This window comes from Panulirus ornatus, chromosome 73 (assembly GCF_036320965.1).
Source record: "Panulirus ornatus isolate Po-2019 chromosome 73, ASM3632096v1, whole genome shotgun sequence".
In the NCBI taxonomy this organism is placed as follows: domain Eukaryota; kingdom Metazoa; phylum Arthropoda; class Malacostraca; order Decapoda; family Palinuridae; genus Panulirus; species Panulirus ornatus.
The window spans coordinates 13,142,541-13,160,192 of record NC_092296.1 but is presented as its reverse complement, the minus strand read 5'-3'; positions in this window follow the sequence as shown (position 1 = coordinate 13,160,192).

Here is a 17,652-nt window from a genome sequence, read left to right as displayed (position 1 = left end):
GCGCACAACTCTATCCATAGCCCACGCCTCGCAACCATACAACATTGTTGGAACCACTATTCCTTCAAACATACCCATTTTTGCTTTCCGAGATAATGTTCTCGACTTCCACACATTTTTCAAGGCTCCCAAAATTTTCGCCCCCTCCCCCACCCTATGATCCACTTCCGCTTCCATGGTTCCATCCGCTGACAGATCCACTCCCAGATATCTAAAACACTTCACTTCCTCCAGTTTTTCTCCATTCAAACTCACCTCCCAATTGACTTGACCCTCAACCCTACTGTACCTAATAACCTTGCTCTTATTCACATTTACTCTTAACTTTCTTCTTCCACACACTTTACCAAACTCAGTCACCAGCTTCTGCAGTTTCTCACATGAATCAGCCACCAGCGCTGTATCATCAGCGAACAACAACTGACTCACTTCCCAAGCTCTCTCATCCCCAACAGACTTCATACTTGCCCCTCTTTCCAGGACTCTTGCATTTACCTCCCTAACAACCCCATCCATAAACAAATTAAACAACCATGGAGACATCACACACCCCTGCCGCAAACCTACATTCACTGAGAACCAATCACTTTCCTCTCTTCCTACACGTACACATGCCTTACATCCTCGATAAAAACTTTTCACTGCTTCTAACAACTTGCCTCCCACACCATATATTCTTAATACCTTCCACAGAGCATCTCTATCAACTCTATCATATGCCTTCTCCAGATCCATAAATGCTACATACAAATCCATTTGCTTTTCTAAGTATTTCTCACATACATTCTTCAAAGCAAACACCTGATCCACACATCCTCTACCACTTCTGAAACCGCACTGCTCTTCCCCAATCTGATGCTCTGTACATGCCTTCACCCTCTCAATCAATACCCTCCCATATAGTTTACCAGGAATACTCAACAAACTTATACCTCTGTAATTTGAGCACTCACTCTTATCCCCTTTGCCTTTGTACAATGGCACTATGCACGCATTCCGCCAATCCTCAGGCACCTCACCATGAGTCATACATACATTAAATAACCTTACCAACCAGTCAACAATACAGTCACCCCCTTTTTTAATAAATTCCACTGCAATACCATCCAAACCTGCTGCCTTGCCGGCTTTCATCTTCCGCAAAGCTTTTACTACCTCTTCTCTGTTTACCAAATCATTTTCCCTAACCCTCTCACTTTGCACACCACCACGACCAAAACACCCTATATCTGCCACTCTGTCATCAGACACATTCAACAAACCTTCAAAATACTCATTCCATCTCCTTCTCACATCACCACTACTTGTTATCACCTCCCCATTTACGCCCTTCACTGAAGTTCCCATTTGCTCCCTTGTCTTACGCACCCTATTTACCTCCTTCCAGAACATCTTTTTATTCTCCCTAAAATTTACTGATAGTCTCTCACCCCAACTCTCATTTGCCCTTTTTTTCACCTCTTGCACCTTTCTCTTGACCTCCTGTCTCTTTCTTTTATACTTCTCCCACTCAATTGCATTTTTTCCCTGCAAAAATCGTCCAAATGCCTCTCTCTTCTCTTTCACTAATACTCTTACTTCTTCATCCCACCACTCACTACCCTTTCTAAACAGCCCACCTCCCACTCTTCTCATGCCACAAGCATCTTTTGCGCAATCCATCACTGATTCCCTAAATACACCCCTGAAAAAGGACTGATGATTGGGAATACCTGGTTTAAAAAGCGAGATATACATAAGTATACTTATGTAAGCAGGAGAGATGGCCAGAGAGCGTTATTGGATTACGTGTTAATTGACAGGCGTGCGAAAGAGAGACTTTTGGATGTTAATGTGCTGAGAGGTGCAACTGGAGGGATGTCTGATCATTATCTTGTGGAGGCTAAGGTGAAGATTAGTAAGGGTTTTCAGAAAAGAGGAGTGAATGTTGGGGTGAAGAAGGTGGTGAGAGTAAGTGAGCTTGGGAAGGAGACCTGTGTGGGGAAGTACCAGGAGAGACTGTGTACAGAATGGAAAAAGGTGAGAACAGTGGAAGTAAGGGGAGCGACAAAGTATAAAAAGAAAAAAAAAAAAAATATATATATATATATATATATATATATATTATTATCATTATTGACAGGAGGTCAAGAGAAAGGTGCAAGAGGTGAAAAAGAGGGCAAATGAGAGTTGGGGTGAGAGAGTATCATTAAATTTTAGGGAGAATAAAAAGATGTTCTGGAACGAGGTAAATAAAGTGCGTAAGACAAGGGAGCAAATGGGAACTTCAGTGAAGGGTGCAAATGGGGAGGTGATAACAAGTAGTGGTGATGTGAGAAGGAGATGGAGTGAGTATTTTGAAGGTTTGTTGAATGTGTTTGATGATAGAGTGGCAGATATAGGGTGTTTTGGTCGAGGTGGTGTGCAAAGTGAGAGGGTTAGGGAAAATGATTTGGTAAACAGAGAAGAGGTAGTAAAAGCTTTGCGGAAGATGAAAGCTGGCAAGGCAACAGGTTTGGATGGTATTGCAGTGGAATTTATTAAAAAAGGGGGTGACTGTATTATTGACTGGTTGGTAAGGTAATTTAATGTATGTATGACTCATGGTGAGGTGCCTGAGGATTGGCAGAATGCGTGCATAGTGCCATTGTACAAAGGCAAAGGGGATAAGAGTGAGTGCTCAAATTACAGAGGTATAAGTTTGTTGAGTATTCCTGGTAAATTATATGGGAGGGTATTGATTGAGAGAGTGAAGGCATGTACAGAGCATCAGATTGGGGAAGAGCAGTGTAGTTTCAGAAGTGGTAGAGGATGTGTGGATCAGGTGTTTGCTTTGAAGAATGTATATGAGAAATACTTAGAAAAGCAAATGGAGTTATATGTAGCATTTATGGATCTGGAGAAGGCATATGATAGAGTTGATAGAGATGCTCTGTGGAAGGTACTAAGAATATATGGTGTGGGAGGCAAGTTGTTTGAAGCAGTGAAAAGTTTTTATCGAGGATGTAAGGCATGTGTACATGTAGGAAGAGAGGAAAGTGATTGGTTCTCAGTGAATGTAGGTTTGCGGCAGGGGTGTGTGTTGTCTCCTTGGTTGTTTGATTTGTTTATGGATGGGGTTGTTAGGGAGGTGAATGCAAGAGTTTTGGAAAGAGGGGCAAGTATGAAGTCTGTTGGGGATGAGAGAGCTTGGGAAGTGAGTCAGTTGTTGTTCGCTGATGATACAGCGCTGGTGGCTGATTCATGTAAGAAACTGCAGAAAAGAAGAAAGTTAAAAGTAAATGTGAATAAGAGCAAGGTTATTAGGTATAGTAGGGTTGAGGGTCAGGTCAATTGGGAGGTAAGTTTGAATGGAGAAAAACTGGAGGAAGTAAAGTGTTTTAGATATCTGGGAGTGGATCTGGCAGCGGATGGAACCATGGAAGCGGAAGTAAATCATAGGGTGGGGGAGGGGGCGAAAATCTTGGTAGCCTTGAAGAATGTGTGGAAGTCGAGAACATTATCTTTGAAAGCAAAAATGGGTATGTTTGAAGGAATAGTGGTTCCAACAATGTTGTATGGTTGCGAGGCGTGTGCTATGGATAGAGTTGTGCGCAGGAGGATGGATGTGCTGGAAATGAGATGTTTGAGGACAATATGTGGTGTGAGGTGGTTTGATCGAGTAAGTAATGTAAGGGTAAGGGAGATGTGTGGAAATAAAAAGAGCATGGTTGAGAGAGCAGAAGAGGGTGTTTTGAAATGGTTTGGGCACATGGAGAGAATTAGTGAGGAAAGATTGACCAAGAGGATGTATTGGAGGTGGAGGGAACGAGGAGAAGTGGGAGACCAAATTGGAGGTGGAAAGATGGAGTGAAAAAGATTTTGAGTGATCGGGGCCTGAACATGCAGGAGGGTGAAAGGCGGGCAAGGAATAGAGTGAATTGGATCGATGTGGTATACTGGGGTCGACGTGCTGTCAATGGATTGAATCAGGACATGCAATAATGCCCGAAACCACAGCTCCCTTTCCTAATCCAGGCCCCACAGACCTTTCCATGGTTTACCCCAGAAGCTTCACATGCCCTGGGTCAATCCACTGACAGCATGTCAATTTATTTATTTTCCCTCTCCTGGTATACCACATAGTTGCAGTTTACTCTATTCCTTGCACGCCTTTCACCCTCCTGTATATTCAGGCCCCAATCGCTCAAAATCTTTTTCACTCCATTCTTCCACTTCCAATTTAGTCTCCTGCTTCTCCTTCCCTCCACCTCTGATACATATATCCTCTTTGTCAGTCTTTCCTCTATCATTCTGTCCATATGTCCAAACCATTTCAACACACCCTCTTCTGCTGTCTTAGCCCCACTCATTTTATTACCACACATCTCTCTTACTCTTTCATTACTTACTCGATCAAACCACCTCACACCACATATTGTGTTCAAACATCTCATTTTCAACACATCCACCCTCCTCCGCACAACCCTATCTATAGCCCATGCCTCGCAACCATATAACATTGCTGGAACCACTATTCCTTCAAACATACCCATTTTTGCTCTCCGAGATATTGTTCTTTCCTTCCACACATTCATCAGCGCTCCCAGAACCTTTGCCCCCTCCCATACCCTGTGACTCACTTCCGCTTCCATGGTTCCATCCGCTGCTAAGTCCACTCTTAGATATCTAAAACCCTTCACTTCCTCCAGTTTTTCTCAATTAAAACTTACCCAGTTTTTCTCCATTAAAACTTACCTCCCAATTAACTTGTCCCTCAACCCTACTGAACCTAATAACCTTGCTCTTATTCACATTTAATCTCAACGTTCTTCTTTCACACACTCTACCAAACCCAGTCACCAGCTTCTGCAGTTTCTCACCCTTATCAACCACCAGCGTTGTATCATCAGCGAACAACTGACTCACTTCCCAAGCCCTCTCATCCACAACAGACTGCATACTTGCCCCTCTCTCCAAAGCTCTTGCATTCACCTCTCTAACCTACATATATACAGTTTAAGCATCCCTAATCGGAAAATGTGAAATCCGAAATGCTCTAAATTCTGAAACTTTTTGAGTGGCGACACATTGTTACAAGTTACTCTAACCACATTGTTTTTCTTCATTGTGTTAATGGTATTTCATATTCTTTTTACCATTAAGTACTTTTGCATGAATAAGAAAATGATTGTTTGTCATTAGCTAAACATAATCAATGTCAATGTCAGGAATGAAGGTGATGCCAAACAACCACTTATTGTCTAAAGGGGTAGCTGAGTTTTTGACTCCATAGCTTTTTGATGGTTCAGTGTTATACAAATTTTGTTTCATGAACAAAATTATCAAAAAATATTGTATAAGTTACCTTCAGGCTATGTGTATAAGGTATATATGAAACGTAAATGGATTTTGTGTTTGGACTTGGGTTCCATCCCCAAGATATCTCATTCTGTAATTGCAAATAATCCAAACTCTGAGAAAATTCAGTATCTGAAACACTTCTGTCCCAGAGCTGGCACCCATGTTAGGCATGTGGATTTAAGCTTTCTAGTGCAGAAATAGATCAATCACTTTTCCCAAGCTGCAATTTAGTGGTGAATTCACCTCAATGTTTCCCACTTGTGACTACTGTGTGTGTTACAGGAAGAGAGTTTTTGCACTTATGTTACCCCTGTTTCTTATCCTGGAATGTATATAACATGCCTTTACTCCTATGCCTAACCCTGTTACCCAAGACTTAATATGCTGCCTTTGTAAATATATAGTGGGTTCTCAGGTTACAAATGGATGAGGTTCCAGGGCCCTGTTTGTTAAGTCAGTTTGTTCATAAGTTGGGAAAATATAAAGAAATGCTTAAAATTAGAAGAAACACCTATTCCTAACTGTGATAATGGATTTGATATTGTATTTCAAAGTATATGTTAATGGAATGCCATATTATGCAATACATTTAAAAAAGATGTGGTCCATAAATACAAGTAATTGACAGACTAGAAATTAAGGAGTTTTTGGAGCTTAGTTTTAAGTCGGGCACTTTTATAACCTGGATGTTATATGTATCACCCTTATCTGTGCGGTGGGGGAAAGGGAGGTCTGTTTCTTGAACATTTCCTGCAGTCCTATAGTGTTTTTAATCCATTTGCTGCAACTAGGGTGTATTTGCCCCATAATCTTATACTGTTGACACAGTTGGGACATTCAGTGGCTGGGTTAAATACTTTTTTTTTAGCTGGGGTATATACAAAGTCATTAATGACTGTACTGGGATTCCATGCCTTTCCAGATGCTACAGCCTAAATATGTCCATACTTTGGTCAGTACATGTGGAGATGTCAAGAAGGCTTGTATGAGATCTGTGCCATCACCTTATGTAATAATTTGTGAAGCTGACATTCGTACAAGATAATATTAACTAGTGATGAAACACTCTGTAATCATACTTGTTTGACAAGAACACTTCCAATATACCATGCATCTCATTACATATGCCTGACAGAAATCCTGGAGTACGTCACATCCCTGGTTGTAGAGAAGCGCAAGTTAATCCTTATATAGCAGTTACCCTAAGACCTAGCTACCTTTGCTACCACTGTATGAGCAAAAAATGAGAAAAAAAAGGCAAAAATGTATTTTGTTCATATGAAACTGAGATGTGGATGCAGCATTATGAAAATGAAATAAAAAAATCCTTTATCTTTGTTTTGCCATGATCGAGTGTTAAGTTTTATGAATACTACAATTAGCACTACCACCCCCTCCCCCACCCAAAAAAATTATGTATATGTTCATATAAGATTAAAGATATGAATGCAAAACTGTGAAAAATTAAAAAATATATTGTGAGGTAGCGCAAGGAAACAGACGAAAGAAATGGCCCAACCCACCCCCATACACATGTATATACATACACGTCCACACACGCAAATATACATACCTATACATCTCAATGTACACATATATATACACACACATACATATATACACATGTACATAATTCATACTGTCTGCCTTTCTTCATTCACAGCGCCACCTCGCCACACATGAAATAACAACCCCCTCCCCCCTCATGTGTGCGAGGTAGTGCTAGGAAAAGACAACAAAGGCCCCATTCGTTCACCCTCAGTCTCTAGCTGTCATGTAATAATGCACCGAAACCACGGCTCCCTTTCCACATGATAGTGTTGAATTTAATTTGTTATAGTGTGAAATTTTTTTATATTTTTACATAATCAAAATATCCATGGAGATGTATGAAAATTAAAAAAAACATAAAGCCCTTATCTACCATTCTTTTGCCACAGTGGAGTTAAGAATGGTGTATGATGTAAAACAGTGGTGTAGAAATGTCATCTCAGATAATGTACTACATGTCACAGTCGATCATGAACTGAGAAATTATGTATGAAGTTTAAAGGTTTTATAAGTTAAATGCTCAAAATACGTCTAAATGATTTCATCTTGTAGAGCTTTATATAACATTATTAAGAAAATATTACGTTCTACTTAATCACATAATCATGGAGATATTTTTCAGAATATTTGAGAATATCCTGCACATAAAGTTGTGCAGCATATTCAGCTTTAGGACTGCCACAGCGAAAGGGTCAAATTTTGCAGATGAATAAGCAACTGTGGACATGTTGATGGCAGAGGGGCCAGGGAGAATGGCAGCCTCTTTGACTACCACCACTTCCACCCAGAAGAGTTTGCCACAGGTGGTGGTAGTCAGCCAAGAAAGTTAGTTGTCTCTTAGCACACTGCCATCTAACCTCCCAGTCTGTTTTCCTTCTTTTCTTGTTTGGTGAAAGATAACGTATTCATAAGTCTGAACCATTTAAACACACCTTGGTCAGTTCTCTCGTTCATACTGAATTTTCTAAAGTCTGAACCATTTAAACACACTTTGGTCAGTTCTCTCATTCATACTGAATTTACTACCAGACTTCTCTTATGCAGCCATTCCTTACATAATCATCATGCCTTACATCATATATCATCCCAGGGCATATCATTCCCAGCATGCCCGCCATTGTTCTTTTTTTTGTATTTAAGTTCCTAAACTCACATCCATGCAACACTGCCATGACTACTATACATTCAAAAGTACTCATCTTTGCCCTTGCAGATAGTGATCTCTCTCCTTAAAGCACCGAAAACCATAACCCCCTTTCCCATTCTATGACTTACCTCAGCCCCTCTCAGCTCTCTCAACAGACTTTTATTTTGTGTGGAGGTGCATGGTACAGTTATACCAATCTTCCTAGCATATAAAAACGGAGACTATTATTCTACAGTTTTTTTTTTTTTTTAATCTGTATTTAATGCTTATTGTAAGTCATACTTGTGGCTGTCCATCTTGAAACTTGAATTTTTGATGTGATGTCTACACAGTAAAATTCTTGGTCAAACCAGTAACAAATTGGGCATAGTCACTGTAGTCGAAGCCGGTCTATTTATCTGTCCCATGTCAGAATGATCCTCAAGTGCAAAGTAAGGCTCTGATGGTTCAGACTAATCCACAGTGCTTAAAGCCAATCTTCTAATCAGACCTATCCTTGGTGATTCAGCCCAGTCACTGTTGATCTGGGCCAGTCTTGTGTGATTATGATAAATCTTTGATAATGCAGACTCAATCAGGGGCTTCCAACTAGTTGCCAATTACTTAAGCTTTGTCTAAGCAGACCGATGATGTACTTTGTAGCAGTTCATGTAACATATGTGTTTGTAAATATTTTGTTGTGATTGTTATATACCTAAGTATATTATTGTATTGTTATCTCTCTGCTGCTTCATATGTATGTTATTAGAATTTATATTTTTATTGGTATGTACCATAAATAGCTTTTTTGCATAACTCAGGCATGGAATTTTGATGCTGCACTCCAGGATTTTAAATGTGGTCTGAAAATGCAAGTTGACCTCTTTGATGTAATTAGGTGTATTTGTAGTGATGTTTCTGTTTTTTTCACATTGTTTTTCCATAGGATGTTGCTTCCTAGAGATACATACTTCCACTATTGTCATGGAGTTATCATGTCATTCATTTACATATTTATGGATTCTATCCCATCTTGTAGTAAAGAAATGTTATTTATAGTATAATCATTTCATATGTTGTCCAGATGTGTAATGTTTTTATCATGTGATTTGAGAGTATATCATTTATAACCAATTGAAAACACTTACAAAATGAGTGAAAAACATTTGAAGTACAGTTCATCCTGTGGAGTTATGCAAAGAGAAAATAAAGTGAACAGTGATCCTTTTGTATTATTCAGTGTATACATGGCTGTAAGAAATCACTTTAAATGTCAAAGTGGAAAATTGTTTCAGACAACTTTATTCAATCAGGCTAATTTAGAATTAGAGCAGGTCAAACTAATTAGGTATAATAACAGAGTAATCTGGGTCAAGTAAAACTTAGGCAGTCAAGTTACATGGGAAAGTAATTTGGATCACACTGTATGATTAGCTGTTTGTACAGTACTGGGATGTTCAGCACTCAAAGATCCCCATCTTTTGAGCTTAACCATCATACAACTTTTGAAACTTTTGTACAGTCTACTTATTTCATTCATCCACATGTTCTTTTCTGACAAGTATCTTGTAATGAACCCCAGTTGCTCTTTCATCTTTCAAAGTCCTTAGGCTGTGATAAAGTCAATCTTCCCTTATTCTTTCCCTTTCCATGGTGAGTACCTTCACAACCTTTAACCTCTACCTATAACTAAGCTCTCCTAATTCAGCTGCCATCTTTCTTGCTCTCTTCTGCACCTTCTCTATTAGTTCCTTTTTTGTTTTTGTCTTGAAGTGACCAAACTCTAAGTTACACTTACTAATCTATTAAGCTCTTTATTGAACATCATTTTACCCATGTATTTAAATTCAAATCTAACTTCAAACAGTAGATACCAGTTCTAACATGTTCTGGTAACAGGTTAAGTCAAATGTTGAAGCTTAGTTTTCTTACACAAACTGGTTTAAGCATGCAGAGGCCTTCTTTTACAATTCCCCATCTTCAGTCCTCTACATTTGTTTTGACTGAACTTCAGCAACCACATATCAGACCACCTCGGAAGCTTGCATATGTTCCTTTTTCTAAACTGATGCAACCATCATCATTTCTTACATCTCTTATGACTTTGGCACCATCGACAAAGATATTCAAGAATAAATCCAGTCCTGTCATATCATTTACATAGGATGAGGGGCATTAGCATTGCCTATTGTCCTTCCATAAGTATAAGAAAAAGATAGTTTGAAAAATAAAAGGATCTTTGTCTAATACATGTGTATGTTACAAATTTGAACTTCCCATCATTCAGCAGACCTAAGTTATAACACTTGTATAGAATTAACTATTCCTATCTACATATCTCTGACACCTGTTCCCTTTTATATAAAGGTTGACGGGCATTTGCATTGCCCAATGTCTTTCTATCTGTACATGAAAAAGATAATTTGAAAAAAAAAGGATCTTTGCCTAATACATATGTATATGTTACAAATTTGAACCTTCTATCATTCAGCACACCTGAATTACAGCACTTGTATAAAATTAATTGTTTCTATCTGTATATTGCTGATGCCTGTTCCTTCTGGAACTCCCATCATGGGGATGGCCTTGGCAAAAGAGTCTCCATGTATCCCTGTATTTACATCCCTCCCTCTCAAACATCATTCCATGCTTTCTTCACACGTTTCTCGCCTTTCAGTACTCTTCCAATCTATTTCCCATGTCACAAGTAGTCTTCCGCTCACACTAACCCCTCTAATCATACTATCAAATACTGTCCTTATAAGCTCCCCATCTTGCATTCTTTTCTCATGCCCAAACCACCTCAAAGTATTTTATTTCACCCACTCTACCACTCCACAATTTATTCCCTTCACATTCCCTGCCATATCACATCTCTCATACACGCCATATTACTTTCTTCATCTTGTCATACCACATGCTCCTCTCATGTAAGTCAATTCCACAGCCTGGATTCTTAAGCTTGAATCTTGATCAACTATTCCTAATTACCAAAGACAACATCAAGAAACCCAATCAGTTAGTCATCTCTGCAAGGATTATCTATGATGAATGTTGAGCTTTTAAGCTAAGAAGAATGTCCATAAAGAGACAGACAGGTTGGGATGATGACAAAACATTGTGCCTACACTTTTGTAGCAGTGGGCTAAAAAAACAGTAACATTCCTAAGACATGCCACTAGTAACCCTAATGTTCTTAGAAATGGCTCCTCAGATGTGAGCCCTCTGTTCTCTTCCAGAAAGGTAATTTTCCATTCACTGAGGAAATCTCCCACTAAAACCTCCCTGAAAATCTATTATTACCCTAACCACATTCACTGGACACAATCCACTGCCTTCTGGGAGCCCAAGAACAAAGTACATTCATCTGTCTTCGTCAAGAACAGCTCATTTACAACAATATAAAAACATGCATTACACTGTACCTCTTTTCTTTGAACTTGTTTTCTTGCTAGTAGGAAGTTTCTCCTTAGCAATTTATTATCCTTTCCTTTTTAATTGTCTTTTCAAGTCCTCCAGTAGTCTACACTCATTGGAGATACTGATCTGCAGCTTAGTGCCATTTCCTGATCTTTAAAGAATGCATTATACATGCTCTTCTACTGCCCTAGCACTAAACCCTCTTCTTGTAACATTTTTAACATTAAAAGAGCCTGTCAAGTATATCTGCACACTCCTTGGGCACATAAATACTTATAATGGATCAAGACCCATCAATGGCCTACTTATATATCTTTTCTAGCAATATCAATGATTTTTCAAGTCCTCCTCCCTATCCTATCTCTGGTTTTAACGTTCCAGTGTCCTTCAAATGTAAATACACTTTATAATTCACTTCCTTACACACCTTCCCATGATATACACCAACTCCTCTCTGAATTCCTCAGCTTCACTAGCTGCTGCTCCTCCATTGTGAATACACTTTATACATCTCATATCTCTCTTATCCTTTTAGTACTTACTTGATCAAACCACTTCACACCACATATTGTCCTCAAGCATTTCATTTCCAACACCCGCCCTCCCCTGCACAGCTTTACTTATTGCTCAAGCCTCGCATCTATATGATACTGTTGGAGTGCTTTTCCTTCAAATATATCCATTTTTCCCCCTCGACATAACATTCTTTCCACACATTCTTCAGCGCTCCCAAAACCTTCACCCCTTCACCCACCCTATAACTTTCTTCTGCCTCTGTGGTTCCCTTCGCTCCCATGTCCACTCCCAGGTATCTAAAACACTTCCTTCAAGTTTTCTCCATTCAAACTAACCCCTGCTAAACCTATCAACCTTACTTTTTTAAAATTTACTCTCAACTTCTTCCTTTCACATAAACTTCCAAACTCAGACACCAACTTCTGCAGTTTCTCACTGGAATCTGCCAGCAGTTCTGTATTATCAGCAAACAGCAACTGACTCACTTTTCAGGCCCTCTTATCCCCAAAGTCTGCATATTCACCCCAATTTCCAAGACTTTTGCATTTACCTCCTCCACTACCCCATAAACAAACTGAATCTTCCCTTGTAAACCAATCACTCTCCTCTTTCTACTTGTACAAATGCCTTATAACCTTGATAAAAACTTCCCACTGCTTCTAGAAGCTTTCCTCCCACACAGTATATTGTTAAGACCTTCCACAAGGCATCCCTATCAACCCTTATCATATGCTCCCTCCAAGTCTATAAATGCCATATACAAATCCATTTGTTTCTCTATAGTATTTCTAACACATCCCTTAAAGCAAGTACCTTATCCACATATCTTCTTCCACTCTGAAACCACACTGCTCTGTATATGCCATCACCCATTATACCCTTTGTCTTTATACATACACTGAAAATCCTTACCAACCAATCAAAAACAACAGTCACCCCATTTCTTAATAAACCCAACTGCAGTACCATTCACTCTAGCTGCCTTGCCACCTCTCTTCTCTTTACCAAACCACTCTCCATGACTCTGACTTCACATACCACCCCGACCAAAACACCCTACATACGCCACTATACCACCAAACACATTTAACAGTCCTTCAAAATATTCACTCCATCTCTTCCTCACATCACAACCTATTATCACTTCCCCTTTCACCGATTTACCCATTTGTTCTCTTGTTTACTGAACATTATTCACCTCCCCCCCAATTCATCTTATTCTCCCTAAAGTTTACTTATAGTCACTCACCCCAACTCTCATTTGCAATTTTCAGCCCCTGCACCTTCTTGACTTTCTGCCATCTTCCTCCCAAAGGTCATCTTTTCTCTCTCCCTAACAACTTCACTTCTTCATCTCACCACTCATTACCCTTTCTAATCCTTTCTCATGCCACATGCATTTCATGCATATGCCATACTGCTTCCCTAAATACCTTACATTGCTCACCCACTCTCCTTGCTTCATTTTTCTTCACATTTTTGGCATTTTTCAACCAATCTCTCCTTGTATTTCTTCACAAAAGTTTCTTTTCCAAGCTCACTTACTCTCACCACTCTCTTTTCAATGACACTATTTCCTCTTTTCTGAAAACCTCAACAAATCTTCACCTTTGCCTCCAGAAGACAGTGATTGAACATCCCACCAGCTGACCCCTCTCAGCACACCTGCATCCAAGTTTCTCTTTTACATGCCTAACAGTTAATATGTTATCCAATAATGCACACTGACCATCTCTTCTACTCAATCACCAGTCCCTTTTCTGCACACAACTCCACAAGCTCTTCACATTTCCATTCACAATAGTGAATACCCCATGGCCCCCAGTCATACCCTCAATTGCCACATTACTCACCTTTGTATTTAAATCACCCATCAATAATACCCAGCGTTGTGATGTAGAAAACACTCAGCTGCTGCTTTTCAAGCTTTACCCTAAATCCAGGGTACTGTCTGGAAACAAGAACATACAACTTCTTAGTTACAGTAAAGTATTACTTAATAAGTTATAGGTAAAACTGAAATGTATATCCTATCATTCTTAACATAAAGTACATAAACTCACATGACTTTTGTGTCGCCATCGCCTTGAAGGCTCCTGCTATGTAAACAAAAATAAAGTATGAAAAACAACTCTATCAGCTTATGAAAACACAGCAGTATCAAACAAGAAATTAAACTTACAAATATTACATTCGGTCTCTTACATCTATAATGATTGAGTTGCAAATTACTTAGTTAACAGGTGTTCATTATCAGAAACTTCTTTTAGAAGAAAGTGAAGATGGCAACGTTTCCATCTGTTAATAACTTCTTTAACCACTTACAGTTATTTTGCACCAATATATGTTTTGCCCAAACCACCTGAGGGAGAATGGTCATTTGGAGAAAGGTGTAGGTATACCAAAAGTTCTTACGAGTGACCATGTTGTTGAAAGTATCCACGTTGCTCAAGATAAAATGATATGGATATCAGGGAATATTCGGATATCCTTAGGATTAATGAACAGGCTGTTTTTCCACAAGGTGGATTAGGACTGAGTGCCTAATTACTGAAGGAAGCTAAATTCCAGGGTTAGTAAGAACCACAATCCTACCACAGAAAGGGATAGACATTCATCCTCAAAGTTTGATGAAAACCACTTATCTGTTCTGTGAAACTGCTTTTCATTGTCAACAGCAAAAATCATAAATCACAAGGAAAAAAGTCTCTGATCATTAGCTAGATAATCTTGTCTACAGGGTCTACAGGACTAAAGTAAAGCAGTCACATAACCTATACGAGATAAATGAATTCAACTGTACGAGCACAGTACTAAATCTACTTAAGATTCATTGTAGTGTGAAGGCCAAAGTAAAGAATTAAAAAGCAGATTTTACCAGTTTTCTACACACTCTTTCCAAAAACATACCCCCAATCAAGACCATCTCAGATGAGAGAATAAAGTTAAATGGGAAGAAAGTAGAAATTTACCAAAGCTCTGCAAGTGTTTGTAAACCTGACTCTTAAAGGAAGAAAGGTTATTTGAAGAGGGAAAAAGAGAAGAAAGAGAATGCCGCAGCTTATCTGTTCAAGGGAGTAATGAAGTATTGTAAAAACCAATCCTCAAGTAGAGAGGAAGCAGCAGCCACAAGACCAAACCTTGAGGGTGGAGACATATGCAGACAACTCATGAGAAGAGTAGCCAAGATAATACCTGCAGAATAGAATGAATGGCAACATTATAGTGTATGGAAAAGGAAGGTTGAAGAACTGGCAGTACCAGAAAAACTAATGAGATGGAAGGCTTCTGATTCCACTCTATTTAATAGAGAAGTGGAGGTTGAGTCACCCCAGATGTATGAGCAGCATTCCATACTTGGGCAAATAAAACCCATATAGATATGAAACAACTGCATACAAGAAAAATGAATACGGCACTTATAAGCACTCCCAGCCCCTGGGAAGCAGACTTAGTGGTTATGAATATGTAGAGTTTCCAGGACAGCATGAAGGGTATAGTTATACCCAGCATGTTTATATCATTACTGGGTTGCATTGTGGTTTTGAAACTAAACTAAGGAAAACAAATGATTCTTAGAAAGAGATACAGGGGAAATTGCAACTTAGCAGTGTGAAATTCTACAAGGTTACTGCTTCCCCTATCAATATGCTGCACAGGTCGAACTGAGAGAAGAAGGATGATCAGAACAAGAAAAGGAACAGGTATGAAAGGGTGGAGGAGAGGAAAAGTGAGTGGAAGAATGTAATGCAGAATCATCAGTATAAGACTGAATAGGTTATAAGTACAAGATATTATTAATGTGAGAAAAAAATGCATAGGTGATAGGAGAGACCCCAAAGGAACACCAATACTGATAGAAGAGGAGGGGGAAGTCGCTCCATTGACGACTATTGCTATAGAACAACCTGAGAGGAAACTATGCATTAGAGAATAGAGAGAAACCCCTACACCAAAGAAAGGTAATTTAGAAAGTAAAGACTTGTGACACATTCTGTCAAATGCTCTGAAGATGTCAAGGGCTACGACAAAATCACCAAAATCCCTGAGAAAGGAGGACCAGAGATGAGTTACACAGAGATCAACAGTAGTCCTAACACTATTAAATCCATTCTGATGATCTGAAAGAAGGGAGTGAGATTCTAAATGTTTGAGAAAGTGAGAGTTTTGAAGGGCTTCAAAGACTTTGCAGACAGCATAAGTAACAGCAAGGGGCATTATCTGTTGGGGATACAATGGTCTCCTTTCATAGGGATGGGCTGCACCAAGGTGTGCTTTAAAGCAGAAGGGAAAGTCTGAGTTTTTAGACAGAAGCAAAAGAGCCTAGTCAGGCTTGGTGCTCGCTCTGAGGCCCACTCCCTCATAACATGAGGAGGTATGCCATGTGAGCCATATATCTTTTCTAGCTGGATCTGGGACAGTACCTGGAATACCCTGTACAAGGAAAATACAGAAGATGGCATAGATTCAGAGGGAGAAGATATGGGCAGAAGATTATAATTTGAATCACCCAAAGGTGAGCTGGAGGAAACAAGGGACTAAAAGAGCAGTTTTATTGGTTAGAAAATTAGCAATAGACTGATCAGGTCAGAAAAGAGGAAGAAAGGTTGAACTGCAGAAGTTGTCAGAGATGCCTTTGGTAAAGGACTGAAAACATTTGTCTGTAGAAGCACAAGTCCAGTCAGCAAACTTTCTGTCTCTGAAAGTGTTTTTGGGTTTTTGAAGAACAGCTTTGCAAAATGAAAGTAAAGTGGGTTTCTGCAACAGGAATCACAGCAAGAGCAATCAAACTGTGATTGAGAAGAAAAAGATTTGGAAGAAGATGGGATGTAAGGCTCTGTCCCAGCCAGGATAACCTCTACTATGTGCTCACACAACAGGAGACATTCCGACCAAAGACGTTTCCATTCCATGGAAAGTCAGTAAGGAAGTTGTGTAGTGATGATAACCTCTAAGCTCTCCCAAAGTTGGCATTTCAAAAGAAAGAAAGAGAGAGAGAGAGAGAGAGAGAGAGAGAGAGAGAGAGAGAGAGAGAGAGAGAGAGAGATGCCCAATTAGTAATAACTGGGGGCAAAAATGGTGTATGAAAAGTGGAAGAGTTCAGCGGCAGGAAAAGAAAAAAAGTAATATATGAGTTGTGACTGTTGGAAACTTGGGTAGTAGGTTTACATAATTATTAATAATTATTATGGAGAGAAAGAAAGGGCCTTGCCAAGCTCCACCAGAGTCGTTCCTGTTAAAGCTTAACCAGTCCTTGTGTTGTACACAGAGGATCTCAGTGCATGGAAGAGAAGAGAGCAGAGCTTCAAAGCAAAAAAGTCAAACAGTCAAGAGTTGTACATACTTGTAGGAAATAAATGAAACACAGAAGCAATGTAATAGAAGGTAGAGAGATCTTGAGTCTGTTGGCATCAAAACCAGGAGACTCAAACTCCACAAGGAAAGTAATAGGTGTTTTCTTACTACTGTGGGCACAAATTCCATCTTTGAAGTGTAAACAATGATAGAAATTAAAGTTGCGAGATCTGGCAGTGTAGAGGAGAAGCAGCTTTAGACAACAGGATTTCAGAGACAAGTAAGATATCTGGGGAGAAAGTAATCAGTGGTCAAGAGATGAAAGGTTGGAGTGAAATCTGCGAATGTTGCAGAAATGGAAAGAAAACGAGCCAGGTCGAGGAGCTGTGGTTATGAGAGAGAGAGAGAGAGAGAGAGAGAGA